Below are 15,608 nucleotides of genomic sequence, written 5' to 3' on the forward strand. Positions count from 1 at the left end.
GAGTAGCCTCCATGGAATGTTGAATACTTAGAGAATAATGGAGCAAGGAAAATGTGTTTACAATCACTATTGTGAGCCAGCACAGCTTCCTCAGTGGGGAATTGAAAATAAAATAAAAACCACAATTACATTATTCATGGTTCTCTATATCAAAAGGACTGGTAGAATGAATCACTGCATATATGTAGAAATGGATTTATTAGAATGTTTTAGGTGTTGGTCCTGATACTCCAGCAATGGTTGCCTTCCAATAAAATTTGAAGAATCCAGGAATTTTTCTGTTTATGAGGCTGAGTATCCCTGCTGGTCTTCAACATACAACAAAATCTCATGGAATTGGCTCTCATTCTGAGAAAGGAATGAACTTGTTAGCCAGGGCTGAGGAGAAACAAAGAGGGAGCTTCCTTGTTCAATATCCTTTCTATATATAGGCTGCCACCAGAAGGTCTGATCCAGAGTAAAGACAGATCTTTGTTTGTTTGGGTGTATTTGGGGGGGGAGTTAAGACAAGGTGTTTCTGTGCAGCCATGGAACTCATTTTGTGGACCATACTGGCCTGAAACTCAGAAAATTCAAATGCTTCTGAGTGCTAGGGTTAGAGGTGAGCAGCAGTTCTCAAGCACCTGAAGGTGGATAGCACCTTTAATGATCCAGATTAAATATGAGTTTTTAATTTCAAAACCTATTGAGAAATCCTGCAAGGTGTACCCAATGCTGTGAGTTTCAGGCAATTACTGAGGTAGTCCATTTGACTGCCAAGAATAGCCAGCACAACAACCTAGGCAGATGATTTGAGAAAGATTTCATACCTGAAGGAGGCAGGGGGAGCCTGGGAGTTATTTTCAAAACAACACAGTGCCTAAGCAAAAGAGCATGTGGATTTTACTTAGGGGGTGTAGACACATTCATGTAATATTCTCTCTATTCCTATGCAGGCGCAGATGAAGAAATCTATATCTAAACATGATCCCAGTGTAAAAATCAGAGACATTTATGGACATTTTACTTCAAAGACATGCAGAGACATAAACTCTAAAAAGATGGAAAGAAATGCCTTTAGCATGTTCATCTTGTTCCTCATGCTCTTATCAGAAAATCAGGTAAATAACACAGTGAAAATCCACTGCTATGGAGCTTACGCTGTCTCTCAAACTTGATGTCTCTTCTAAAAGATAACTGCATCAAGGGCACAATTCCCACAAACACAAACGTTTCAGAACCCAAATACAGAAAACGTCAAGGAAATGCTACGTAATGGTACTGCATACTCTACTCTTAGATGAAACATTATGATGAGTTCCATTAACTTCAGAACAAAGCAGTTTTTGCCTCTGAGCAGGCTGGCTAGGCAGATGGCCACAGCTGCTTCCATGTATGACCAGAAAGAGTTCATTTTAATTACCCTTGGCTACTGTGTTTCTCAGAGTTATAATATTGCTTTGGAGAATTCCATTTTTGTACTGATTCTAACTTTCAAAAAATAGTTATATGTGTGTTACTTCTTATGTGTTTGTGCAGACTACATTCAGAGGCGAGAGTAAGGCAGGAGATGCTGGGGGCAGGAGTTACAGGAAATAGTTAGCTAACTTCTCAGTTCTAGAAATGGAACCTGGGTCCTCTGTAACAACACCCAGTGCAATTAATTGCTGAACCATTTCTCTCACCCCTATTATTACTTAAAAATTATTTCCGTAAGTTGATTATTAGAAGATATTTTATCAGTTTCCAATTTTATCTCTTCATTTGAGCCCTTCCCAAATCCCTTACAAATTCTCTTCTTTTAAGTATGTTTGACTATGTGTGCAGACATGCATGAAAACAATTGGCTGAATATGTTTTTGTTGGTTGTATATACATTGATAATTGGCTGACCATGTTGTAGTGGATAAACAATTAGGGAGCTCATCATGAATGAGACTCATTGTCTCAAATTAAAGAGAATTCTATTTTTTTAAACAATATCTGGTATATGACGCTGACTAGGCAGTCTTGACAGGAAACATAATCAAGAAGAGAAAACTTAGGCTGGAAAACAGCTTAACAGTTAAGAGCATTGAAGTTTCTTTCAAAGCATCCAAGCTTCCATTCCTGGTACATACAGAAACATACTACTGTCTGTAACCCCAGTATCAGGGGTTCTACCACCATCTACTGTCCTCCTTGATCACAATAAGAAGAGGGACTTGGAACACGAGAATTATTTTTCAAGGTCTATAGACACAAAAATATGGACACAGAGTGGAAGATCATTGTAGGATTTCTAGCCTGTGCCACATAGTCTTCAGAGATTCACATAAAATACAGACACAGACACACATTCTTTCCTGTGATTTTAAAGAATCTCAATTCAGAAATCCCTCAGGTATCTGGTAAAAAGAGCTGCATCATACATGATGGTATCTTAAGGTCCCTGCAGAGGTGAGAGGAGGAAGAGACCACCTTTGGGAACTCAAGCAGGAAGCATAGGGCTGAATTCTTAGTCAAGAGAAGGTGAAGTCTCAGCTATTTTCTCTAAATATGCACCAGACAACACTTGAATAACAGGAAGCAGAAGACCTCAGTTACACTGGATTTCTGGTGTCCTGCATCTTTCAGGGGAAGGAGACTTTGAATTTGTGAAATAGTGTGTCCGTCTAAGATAGAAGCAATTAATTTAATTTAATGAAGGTCACATTTTAGAGATTTGCCAGGAGGCTGTACTGAATCATGAGAAGGAAATTCCCTTGGAAACCTAGCTGTTTTCCCATTATTGGCTCATTCTACCAAAGAGATTTGTTGTCAGCACTCTTCATCTAATGCTCTCCATTAAATTGAACATGGAAGGAGGACATGAGATAGGAGGAAAGCTGGGTAAAGCCCAGATGCTGGCCCCTCTCCTATCCATACCCAAGCTGGCAATGCCTTAATATGTCCCTTCCAAACCCGACTTGGATCCTCTGGCTCTCAGTAAACAGTTATGACACAGGCTGATGTCAGTGCTTGGCTCAGTCGGAATCTTTGCATCCTCCCGACTTCACCTTTTCCCTTTCTTCCTTGCTTTGTTTTATTCTCCCTTGTTCTCTTCTCACTGGTTCCATATCTGATATATTAGGTGTCCAAAAAATATGTCACAGCTGTGACCTTCTCCAGGCGTTATCACTTCTCAGAATACAGACCACATCTCTTGTAAGAGCTTTAAGAAGAATAACCAATCCCCAATGTCCTAACCCTTCTCTCATCCACAGACTCTCCAAAGAAGGATGCAACTGTCCATGGTTCTAAAGAAAAAAGGTGTATGTCTGTATTAAACATTGCACACACACACACACACACACACACACACACACACACACACACACACATAACTAGGTAAATATTTTACATCATAGTTATTTTGGAAATATGTAAAAATATTTTAAGTTTTAATGAGTAACTACCCACACATATTTTAAACTTTTTGTTTATTTGCATTTGTTTTGTGATAATATAGAGGGGTTAAATACCTACCTATAATCTGAGGTATTTGGACAATATCAAAAAGTTGTGTTATGTTTGGGTACTAGAGTAACTTATGCTGTTTGAAAACTACAAACTCTGACATGGTCCTAGTCTTCCTTTCCATGGTCTTGAATGTACTGTTGATCTTACCTTGTGTTTGCTTCTTTATTATACTTCTCTAGTTTGAGTTTCCAGGGACTTGATTAGATATACTGAGATAACATCTTGTATATGATTTGTCTAAAAAACAATTTCTCCGCTGGGCATTGGTGGTGCACACCTTTAATCTCGATCTCTGTGAGTTCGAGACCAGCCTGGACTACCAAGCGAGTTCCAGGACAGCCTCCAAAGCCACAGAGAAACCTTGTCTCGAAAAACCAAAAAAAATAAAAAAAAAAAAAACAATTTCTCCAATGTAAACAAGGGAATACCTATTAAAGATCAAGAGGCATACAGAACACCAAATAGACAGGGCCAGAAAAGGAACACAGTATGACAAATAATCAAAACTATAAATGTAGAGAGCAAAAATACACTAAAACATACAAAGGAATGAGACCACAATACATACCAAGGCTGGCCCATTAGACCAAAGACTGAATTTACCATGGATGCTCTGAAGTACAGATGTGTCTGGGGGGATGTTCTCCAATTTTCACAGACCACAGATGACAACCTAGAGCACTATACCCAACAACATATCATTCACATCAACAGAAGATAAACAGTGCCATTTTGACAGTCCTCAGCTACCATCAATGGGCCTCAAACTCATGATATTCCTACATCAGCTTCTTAGATGTTGTGATTACATACATGTGCAGCTATGGCTGGCTAGCCCATGAATGGCCAAGCAAAGAATGTTTCCTTCATTCTTCTTGAATATTTTACCTAAGAAAATGAACTATTAGCCAGGCTTTGGTGGCGCACGCCTTTAATCCCAGCACTTGGGAGGCAGAGGCAGGTGGATCTCTGTGAGTTCGAGGCCAGCCTGGTCTACAGAGCGAGTTTCAGGACAGCCTCCAAAGCCACAGAGAAACCCTGTCTCAAAAAAAACAAAACAAAAAAAAAAAAAAAAGAAAATGAACTATTACACAACATAATGCCAAACATTCTTTCCTGAAAGAAAAGCTGAGTGTAGAGGTTGAAAGGGATTGAGAAATGGATACCAGCATGAGAAATTGAGACATGAGCACATAGCATGCCCTATGCACATAAGGGATTACTCATGGCTTACAGGTTCCACCTCCTGGCAGTGAACTTCCTGTTTGCAATGGTCAAATGGCTTAGCCCCATAAACTTAACCCTTGCCTAAGTCTCCACACATAATCCAGCAATAGATGTAGGACACGGGAACTACAATCAGGTAGTGTACTAAGATAAAGCTTATCCTCAACTGTTCAAATTCCCAGTGACACAGAGGAAAGGTTCCTGGGTATGATTAAAGTGAACATAATGGGTCATAGCCAGGACATTCCCCCCCCCTTATCAGGGCACCATATTATTTTTAGTAAACATGTTTTTAGTAAACATTGTCTTACAGCTGCCTGCTCCCAGATTGATGGGGAAGCGGGCCTCAGACCAAGGTCTGTTGTTCCCTCACAGCCTGATAAATAGAGAAATTCTACGACTGCAAGGATCACAAAGAGAAATTAAAAATTCATTCAGACTTTGGAAGTTTTCCATTCAGACCTCCATTATCTTTTTTTTTTTTTTTTTGGTTTTTCGAGACAGGGTTTTTCTGTATTGTTGTGGAGGCTGTCCTGGAACTAGCTTGGTAGACCAGGCTGGCCTTTAACTCACAGAGATCTGCCTGCCTCTGCCTCCTGATTGCTGGGATTAAAGGAGTGCACCACCAATGCCCAGCCCAGACCATCATTATCTTAGTTAGAGGTACTATTGCTGTGATGAAACAACTTGGCCAAGAAAAGTAACTTGAGGAGGAAAGGGTTAACTTTTGCCTAGTTATGCCTAGTATGAGGGAATCTCGGAAACATCACACTGGACACTGAATCCGTATGCAAAAGCCAAGAGCCTTTATAAAGCTCAAGGTTGGATTCTCCATGTGTCTCATGCAGTGGTACAATCAGAGAGCTATAAACCTGGTTGGGGAAGAGTTTTTATCATAGCAGAGTTTGTGGTGAGGAAACATTCAAGTTTCAGGATATGTGATTGGCTGAAATTTGGCTATTGCTATCTTCACAAAAAAATAGGTGAGTTTTGACCTCAAGAACACATGACGATCATATAACGATCATATCTATAATGGTTGGAATGTTTGGAAAGCCAAGTACTTTGCCCATAGATACTGTCCCTTCCCTGGGTGATGTCAGCTTATGGCTTTTCCTGGAACCTGTTGCTGTCTGGCAGTAAATTGAATGTTAGTTCTGTGAGTTTGAGACCAGCCTGGTCTATAAGAGCTAGTTCCAGTACAGCCTCCAAAGCCACAGAGAAACCTTGTCTGGGGAAAAAAAAAAGACAGAGAGAGAAACTCAAGTCAGGTGGGATAGGGTGGGGTTTTTATAACACCAGATTTTGGGATGAAAGATTTCTAAGGTTCAGGACCCATGGTCGACTCACATTTGTATAGGGTATCTTGGTGAAAGGCAATGTGTGTGTGTGTGTGTGTGTGTGTGTGTGTGTGTGTGTGTAGGACTAAGGGACAGCAGGTATCCCTATCTACTGTGCTTGGAATGCTAGGAATTTCCTTTTGAAGGTTAGATATTTTCCCCTTGGGTGGTTCATTCCTGCATGGTGTCTGGCTGATCTCAGTTTGTGATCTTTTCTGGAATCAGATTTTGCCTCAGGGTAATCTGAAACTCACTTCTCAATTGAGCTTGTCATGGCTGGGCCCTATACAATTCATGTGTAATTTGTTGATTACAAATGCATACTAAACTTGCCTTTACAGTTTGAGTAAATATGATATGATAACACTGTGTCTAAATAGTGCATGTTGACTAATTTCAGAAGTGTGTTACTGAGCCAGCAATGGGTCAGCAGGTAAAGCCACTGGTTCTGAATCTGAAGCCCTGAGTTCTATCCCTAGAACACACACGGTGGAAGAGGAGAACCAACTCCTGAGGGTTGTCTTCTGACCCCCACACACATATGGTCTCAACACAAAGGCACAATTACATGGAGAGAATAAGTAATACATTTAAGCAAAGCAGAGTATGCTACACTAAGAACTACTGAAGATGACAGGGGTGGGAGCTCATGCCTGTAAGGACAGCACTTGGGAACCTCAGGGAACCTAGTCTACACAGTGAATTGACAGACAGCCTGTGTTCCAGAGTAAGAACTAGTCTGAAGCAAAACTGCTGGGGATCACTGGTTGTCACACTCCTGTGCATTTGGAACTCATAAGGGTGAGGCAACAGGAGGCTAAGATTGAGGTCAGTGTATGCTAAAAGAGGAGCTTACTTCAATGGGACCATCACAGCCTTAAGAATAGTATATCCTTTTGCTGAGTGTGTTGCCTTATTTTGTTGTTTTATGGCTGAATTTCCTTCACCAGTATCTTTCACACTTGTTCCAGAATGGAGTTGAAGTGCAGCAGCTGTCCACTTCTGGGTGGTGCCTTCACGATGTACAGAGTCATCATAAACCTGACTATAATCTCTCTTCCTCAGTCAACCAATCTTAGGGAATGCACTATAAGGATATAGGTGCATGTTTCACAACACAAGGCATTGTAACAAGAAAAGGAATCATGGGCATTTGGACAACTACTTCATGTAGCTTGGTTTTTTTTGTTTGTTTGTTTCATTTTTTTTTTGAGACAGGGATTCTCTGTATGGTTTCAGAGGCTGTCCTGGAACTTGCCTTGTAGACCAGGCTGGCTTTGAACTCACAGAAATCCGCCTGCCTCTGCCTCCGAGTGCTGGGATTAAAGGCATGTGCCACCACCGCCCGGCCTCAAGTAGCTTGTTAGTACCTTCAGGACCTGCTTCCACCTGCTTCCTTTTGATAAAACATTGCTACAAGTTCCACTTAATGACTTCGTGGGTCCAGTAACACCAAGCTGTTAATGGACAGTTCAGGTCACATGGTGGTGTTGTGGTCTAGTGTCAAATATTCAGTTTCTCCCAGAGGCTGGGATTAATGACATGTGATCACTTGCTTGGCCCTATTATTTGTCAAAAATGATTATATGGTCACCAGTGGCAGATACTTGGAATAACTTTAAGAGGTATTATCTTGTCTCAATTCTCTAATGTTCCTTTTCTACTCTCATTCTCTCTCTCTCTGAGTTGTGTGTAAATGTAGACTATGTAGCACAAACTTCAAAACTGATGTTCTTTTTGCCTCTGGGTCCAAATTGCTGATACTAAAAAAATTGCACTAACATACACAGGTTGAAAAATGACTTTCATGGTGTGAGTCTCCTCCTCTTATAATGGCCAGGAAGGCCATGAGATGGTGTGAGAATCCCTGATCATGGCCCTACAGATTGTACTGAGCTTTTCTTTTCTTTTTTGGTTTTTACGAGACAGGGTTTCTCTGTATTGTTTTCGAGGCTGTCAGTCCAGCCCAGCCTTGAACTCACAGTGATCCCCCTGCCTCTGCCTCCTGAGTGCTGGGATTAAAGGCATGTTCCACCACCGCCCAGCTGTACTAAGCTTTTCTTAATACTGGCAATTGAGGCTGGATGCTGTGAAATGTTTTTCAGTGCTCTTAATTACTGTGGTATTTTTTCATCCTAAGTTTCCTATTCTTGATGTTTCCAGCCTAATCTGGGTCAGAAATGTGATGCTGAATAAAGACTAGAATTCTACTCCATTTGAGAGAATTGGCCTCAGGCATGGATGAGCTTCTGGTTTTTTTTTGTTTTTTTTGTTTTTTGTTTTTTGTTTTTTGAGATAGGGTTTCTCTGTATTGTTTTGGAGGCTGTCCTAGAACTCGCTCTGTAGACTAGGCTGGCCTCAAACTCACAGAGATCTGCCTGCCTCTGCATCCCAAGTGCTGGGATTAAAGGTGTGGGCCACCAATGCCTGGCTCCATGGATGAACGTTTTAGCAATTTATCCAATTTAAAGTAGGCAGTTCCATATCTCTATATTCACAAACAACAAAAATGGAAGCAGCAGACTGCATTCATGTATGTCAGCACAGTAATCCACCCATAATTAACAGGGACAAATTTGGAATGGATTTGGGGAAGGGATACAATGAAGAGTTACATGTGGAAATTGAAGTATCATCTTTAATAAGCATTTATGAAGAATAATTTTAAATAAAAAATAGGGCCACATGGATGGCTCAGGAAGTAAAAGCAAATAAAACGACTGTTTTTTTTGTTGTTTTATATTCCCAGAACCCATATGTTAGCAAACCAGTTGTTGTAACTCCAGTACCTGAGACAAAGAACAAACCAGAGGTAATTAAAATGAACTCCTTCTGTTCTTGCATGGAAGCAGCTATGCCCATCTGCCTAGCCAGTCTGCTCAGAGGCAAAAGCAACTTTGTTCTGATGTTAATAGAAATCACCATAATTTTTTCATCAAGCAGCAGAGTATACAATACTATTAGCTTACTTTTCCTTCAAGTTTTCTGTTTTTGTATTCCCTATATTTTATATATATGAATGTTGCTCTTGGTGCAGTTATCTTTTAGATAACATATACAGATTTATAATATGCTGGACGTTGGTGGCGCATGCCTTTAATCTCAGCACTTGGGAGACAGAGGCAGGTGGATCTCTGTAAGTTCGAAGTCAGAATGTTCTACAGAGTGAGTTCCAGGACAGCCTCCAAAACAATGCAGAGAAACTCTGTCTTGAAAAACCACCAGGTGATGGTGGTGCACACTTTTAATCCTAGCACCAGGGAGACAGAGGAGGCAGGCAGATCTCTGTGAGTTCGAGGCCAGCCTGGTCTACAGAGTGAGTTCCAGGACAGCCTCCAAAACAATGCAGAGAAACCCTGTCTCGAAAAACCACCGGGCATTGGTGGCACATGCCATTAATCCCAGCACTCGGGAGGCAGAGGCAGGCAGATCTCTGTGAGTTCCAGACCAGCCTGGTCTACAAGAGTATGATCCATGGTGGGGGGGGTTGATAAAGGGATTCACTGTGGCTTTGTAGTGTGTCCCAGAACTAGCTCTTGTAAACCTCAAACTTACAGAGATCCAGTGCTGGGATTAAATTCATGCCCCATCGCCGGGCGTTGGTGGTGCATGCCTTTAATCCCAGCACTTGGGAGGCAGAGGCAGGCGGATCTCTGTGAGTTCAAGGCCAGCCTGGTCTACAAGAGCTAGTTCCAGGCCTGGTCTCCAAAGCCACAGAGAAACCCTGTCTCGAAAAAACCAAAAAAAAAAAAAATTTCATGCCCCATCAATGCCTGGCTAGAATATGATCCACTTTTAACCTAGATCTCACTTTCTGGTGGGAACCAACATATATAAACAATTTCAAAGAAGGAAGCTGTCTCTTTTTGCCTGATTGCTCTAGCTCTCCCTAGGAAATTCATTCCTTTACTGGCATTAGAGCCTACTTCTTTGGATTTTTTGTGTATAAGGAGACAAGCTGACAAGTCCAGCCTCAAAGACAGAACAATTATTGGATCCTTCACTTGATTTAGCCTAAAGGCTGAGAAAAGATCTACTGGATTCTTCAAATTTCCAATGATGGAAAGCCATGGTTGGATTACCTGGACCACAGCTTGTGAGATAGTGTAATAAATCTAATTCACAGATATATGGAGAGATGCACTCTAACATCCTGTTCCTGTAGAGAAACTTAAATAATGCAGCTGCCTTTTTTTTTTTTACCTGCGCATGGAGGAATGTGCGTTGTCTAACAATGGAGCTCATTAACAAATTCTTCCTAGTTCCAATACCTTCTAAGTATTCAAATTTCCATGAACACTACTGTTTCTATTATTATTCATTTTCGAGAGTTTGCTTTGAATTTCAGGAATTAACTGAAAGCAATGGAGCCATCTTTCAGCTTTCTGAAGTGGGGAAGACTTTTTTTTAATTTGAGATCTCATTCTTCTTTCCTGGTTGTCTGTAGTTCCTGGACGAAATTATCTTCAGTTCATCTGACGTCAGCATGAAACCACAAAACAAATACCTCCCTTTGTGTCCTTAAATCTATCTTTAATTTTTAATATTCTGGGACAGGGAATCACCCTAACTAACTAGTGTTGTGCCAGGTTTGCAGAATCCCAGAGACTAATTTGATTGTCCCCCTAAGCTCTGCTCCCCCATCTTCCTCCAAAACCAGCTGCATCTCAGAAAGGTAAATGATGACAAATCATGTCCCCTATTGTTGAAACTCACACCATTATGCTCCCCACACCTCCTTGATGATGAGAGGGGAACTCAGTGCTGTGGCTACATCATCACTATGTCACTTGTAACAGGACTCAGTGCACATGATAAACCTACCCCAGAGATACCCATGAACACTCCCACAGGGTATGTAAACAGTCCCCCAGAGACCAGACTCATAGCTTTTGATGTCTCTCTCTTTTTTTTTTTTTTGGTTTTTCGAGACAGGGTTTGTCTGTGGCTTTGGAGGCTGTCCTGGAACTAGGTCTTGTAGACCAGGCTGGTCTCGAACTCACAAAGATCCGCCTGTCTCTGCCTCCTGAGTGCTGGGATTAAAGGTGTGCGCCACCAACGCCCGGCTTGATGTCTCTCTTTTTCATCTCCTTTCTTGGAGACTAAAAAGTGATCTGGGAGGGCTGCATCCATTAAACATGAGCTTTTTCCAATTCAGTTTGATGTGGTCTGATTTGGATCACTGCATCTTCAGAGAGGCTTATTGCAGTGTGGAAAGTTTTCAGTTATATCTAGTAGAACAAGGGGAAGTTCCTATGGAGACCAGGAAGGTAGCAGGGACCCAGCCAGGAGCCAGTGCCATTGAAATGCATATCTTTGCCATTCTAAAAAACGTATTTTTTCTTCTGTGGGAGGCGTGAGCAGGAACCACAATACTGTGTCTTTAAGCACACTCTAACCCTATAGGATGTGCTCTTGTCACTCAAGCCTGACTATCCAATCAGGCCCTACATGTGGCCTGCCAGTCAGAAGAAGTTCAGGACTCTTCCAGACACCAGGCTTCAGGCTTGGCTTTCAAGAGAAGCCAGTGGTTTTGTGTGCTGTGGTGCAGTTGCTGCTGCAGAGATCGGAGCTGAGAGCTTCAGTGATCTGGGAAACTACAACATGGTGAGCTAGTGGATGCTGTCGGCAGATGGGGAGGAACAGATGGGGAGGTGTGGCACACACTCCCTGTATCTGGGTGGGAAACTGAGACCAGATTCCTGGACTTGTGAAGTCCCATGCATGCTTGTAAATTCTTCAATCTAGGGAGCAGTCTCTCAATAACTTTGCTCTGTGGGCTTCATCTGATCAGAGCATTGGGAGCAGGGAGCCGTGTGTAGGAACAACTTTCTAGTCAACATAAACATTCTATTTTTTTTCTTTTGTTTTTCGAGACAGGGTTTCTCTGTGGTTTTGGAGGCTTTCCTGGAACTCACTTGGTAGACCAGGCTGGCCTTGAACTCACAGAGATCTGCCTGCTTCTGCCTCCCAAGTGCTGGGATTCAAGATGTACACCACCAATGCCCAGCTTGCATTTTTTTTTTTTTGGTTTTTCGAGACAGTATTTCTCTGTGGCTTTGGAGGCTGTCCTGGAACCCACTTGGTAGTCCAGGCTGGTCTCAAACTCACAGAGATCCGCCTGCCTCTGCCTCCTGAGAGCTGGGATTAAAGGTGTGTGCCACAAACGCCCGGCTCCAGCTTGCATTTTTTAAACCATTCTTGATGTATATATGGCAGCTTGCCTATCTCAAGAAAAGCCTAGTTTTTCCAGTATCTTCTTGACATTCAACACTTTGTATTTAACATGTACATGCAATCTCCATTTATAGTTAATTTTGTGCAGGTTGTCTGTGGGGACACCAAACCTTGGCCAGAGACCCACTTCCCCATCAGCCTGGGAGTAGGCAGCTGTCAGACAATGTTTACTAAAAACATGTTTATTAAAAACAATACAATGCCCGGGGCAACAAGTTCCTGAAAAGGGCTTGCCCACAGGAACCACCCTGAACTCGACCTTTTCCAAAGACTAACTGCCTCTTTCTAGCCACCCACCTCCACCTCTGCTGTCAGGGTATGTAATTACCAACCGGAGTAGGAATAAAAGAGAGCCTTCTTGGCTGGGCGGTGGTGGCACACGCCTTTAATCCTAGCACTTTGGAGGCAGAGGCAGGCGGATCTCTGTGAGTTTGAGACCAAGCCTGGTCTACTGTGCGACTTCCAGGACAGGCTCCAAAACAATAGAGAAACCCTGTCTCGAAAAAAACAAAACAAAAAAAGCCTTCTTGAGGAGCCTTCGGGTCTCTTTGTTGTCAATCCCCAACACACTCTGCACATTCTCGGTCACAGGCTGCCACAGAGGGCACGGCAGTTGTCCAAAGGTATCTCATGTGTTGGGTAGAAGTCCCCCATTATGCCATAATGTAGAAGAGTAGAATTGGTGATATAAAGGATTTGCTAATGCTTAGGAAATAGTACATCTCCCAAAATAGAATTGAGCTGAGGGAGAACTGCCTCTGAAACACCCAAATATAATTATATGCTAACCAGCCTTGTTTGGATGTTAGGATACACATTTGTTCACCAGGATTGTCCAGACATTTAGCTCCAAACTACTAGAAAACAGTCATGCCTGATTTACAACCAGCCACTAGGTCCAATCCCAAATCAAAGAACAGGCCTCTGACTAGCTACACAAACAGTCATTACAGGGTCACAAGAAAACTTCTATGGAGGTGTCACAAAATTCTAGGTTTCTTTTTTTTTTTTTTTTTTGGTTTTTCGAGACAGGGTTTCTCTGTGGTTTTGGAGGCTGTCCTTGTAGACCAGGCTGGCCTCAAACTCACAGAGATCCGCCTGCCTCTGCCTCCCGAGTGCTGGGATTAAAGGCGTGTACCACAAATGCCCGGCTTTGTTTTGTTTTTTTTTTTGAGGCAGGGTTTCTCTTTATTTCTTTGGAGGTTGTCCTGGAAGTCACTATGTAGACCAGGCTGGCCTTGAACTCATATATATCTGCTTGCCTCTGCCTCCCAAGTGCTGGGTTTTAAGGCAGCCACTACCAAGGCCTGGTTAATTGAATTATTTTTCTTGAGAAAAGCATAGTTTTGCCAGGTGAGCAATATGACACCAGAAAACAATTATTTGCAACTACAACACTGTTGTGTTAAGAATTTACATCTTCAACAAGGCTTTCATTTAAGCCCTCAGGCTGGGAGGAGGAACATTCTTGGGAGAGTTAGTAACAGCCTGCGGCCTAGGACTAAGGAGCATTACCTGAAGGCCTGATGTATTGACAACAAAACATTGTTCCTTCTCTAAAACCTGCAATATGTTAGGGTGAGCTGGTAATGCTCTGGGGCCAGGGATTTTTGGAAGGGTTGCTTCAAGTCCTAAGAACCCACCTATTCCCACCATATGGAGCTATTGTTTTCTGTGGGCTGAACCACTGAGTCTTTAGGCAGTAATGTGCTTAAGATAAATCTGTTTCCATTCTGTGGCATTGTTTGAATAGCCTGCTCCTGAGTTTCTCCCATTATGTCATAGTTTTTGATGACTTCATATAATTCTCCCATCTCCTTCCATCCTCCCAAGTAATTTAAGAATCATACAAGATGCTATTCTTTTTATGAGGCTTAGTTAGTCTGGGGCATATCCTCTGCAATACCTCCCCAATCTATCATTTATCTCTCCTAACTTTTACTTGTCCTATCTGTCATATCCCCTATGACCTTCACCTCGGGACCCTGTCCCTGAAGAATGACCTGCTGTTTCATGTCAATGGTGTACTTAAGAAATTGTTTTAGGCAGCACTCGGGAGGCAGAGGCAGGCAGATCTCTGTGAGTTCGAGACCAGCCTGGACTACCAAGCGAGTTCCAGGACAGCCTCCAAAGCCACAGAGAAACTCTGTCTCGAAAAAACCAAAAAAAAAAAAAAAAAAAAAAAGAAATTGTTTTAGGAATATTTTGCTGTGCGATTGTATTTTACTTAACTGCTGGTATCTACCCCTTAGGACTGGTATTTTTCCGGTTTATGGTGTTCATCTTTGGAGAAAAGTTATTATAAATATTTAATGTGCTATAATCCAAGTCGCTAGTCTCTGGAGCACATGGCCATAAAACATGTTTCAACTTTTCAAAATAATTTTTGAGTTTATAAATGCATCATATTCTAATTGTCTTTTCTGCCTCCAAGCCCTATCATTAACTCATTGTTTTCTAAGTGGTGGCCTGTTTTTCTTTAACTCAGTTACACTGTAACAACAGTTAATGTGTGAATGTGACTGGTGTTTGGTCACTGGATTCCCAGCTCTGAGGCAATGGGTTTGCTGCACTGCACATTGAGTGTGTGATGGAATGTACTTGCTCTATGGGAGAGGAGGAATGTCTACAAAAATACAAGCTTTCTAGACTAGGCCTCTGTTTTCTGTTCTAGAAGGGCAGAGCTGGAAGGACTGTGCTGTCTTAGTCATTTCATGTCCAGTCACCCAGTAGGGAAGCTGCTATTATGAGTCCTAGCTGGGTGGCCATAGCCAAAGTGAGCTTCTGGTGAGGGTTAGCACTCAGGACTACTAGTGGCAGGTATTTTGTGAGTTCTTTCCATGGATCTCTTCTGACTTTGCTGAGATGAGTTTTAGGAAAGATGACAAGCTATCCCATAGTGAGTGCATCATGTTCAGAGCAGGCCTGCTGAACTATCATTTCATTTAAGTATTTAGTTAGTTACTGTTTGTTTGTTTTTCAAGACAGAGATTCTCTGTGTAACAGTAGTGGCTGTCCTGCAACAAACCTTGTACACAGGCTGGTTTCCAGCTCACTGAGTTCTGACTGTCTCTTCCACCCATGTGCAGGGATTTAAGGCATGTGCCACCATCATCCAGTGATCTTTCAACTCAGTTGGGACTTGAGTGGACCATGATCCAGTCTGTAGTATTGTTGGTCCATTGCCGCACCCACTGCCCAGACTGTGTCTGAGCATGTGTGGAGGGTGTTGGGATTGATGACACAGAGGCCAGTCAGTGATACAAAGAAAGCTTCAAGGAGGCTCCCAGAAGGCCCTTCAAGAAGGATCCACTTTATACTTAT

The 15,608-nt window shown here is 42.1% G+C and overlaps 1 protein-coding gene across 1 annotated transcript in view; it reads left to right on the forward strand.

The window, feature by feature from the left end:
* LOC101844785 (zinc finger protein 54-like) overlaps positions 1–15,608 on the forward strand; it is a 1,121,204-nt gene that overhangs the window by 1,086,420 nt on the left and 19,176 nt on the right. The gene's annotated exons all lie outside the window — the stretch shown is intronic.

Source organism: Mesocricetus auratus, unplaced genomic scaffold (genome assembly GCF_017639785.1).
Source record: "Mesocricetus auratus isolate SY011 unplaced genomic scaffold, BCM_Maur_2.0 Super-Scaffold_100037, whole genome shotgun sequence".
Taxonomy (NCBI): Eukaryota; Metazoa; Chordata; class Mammalia; order Rodentia; family Cricetidae; genus Mesocricetus; species Mesocricetus auratus.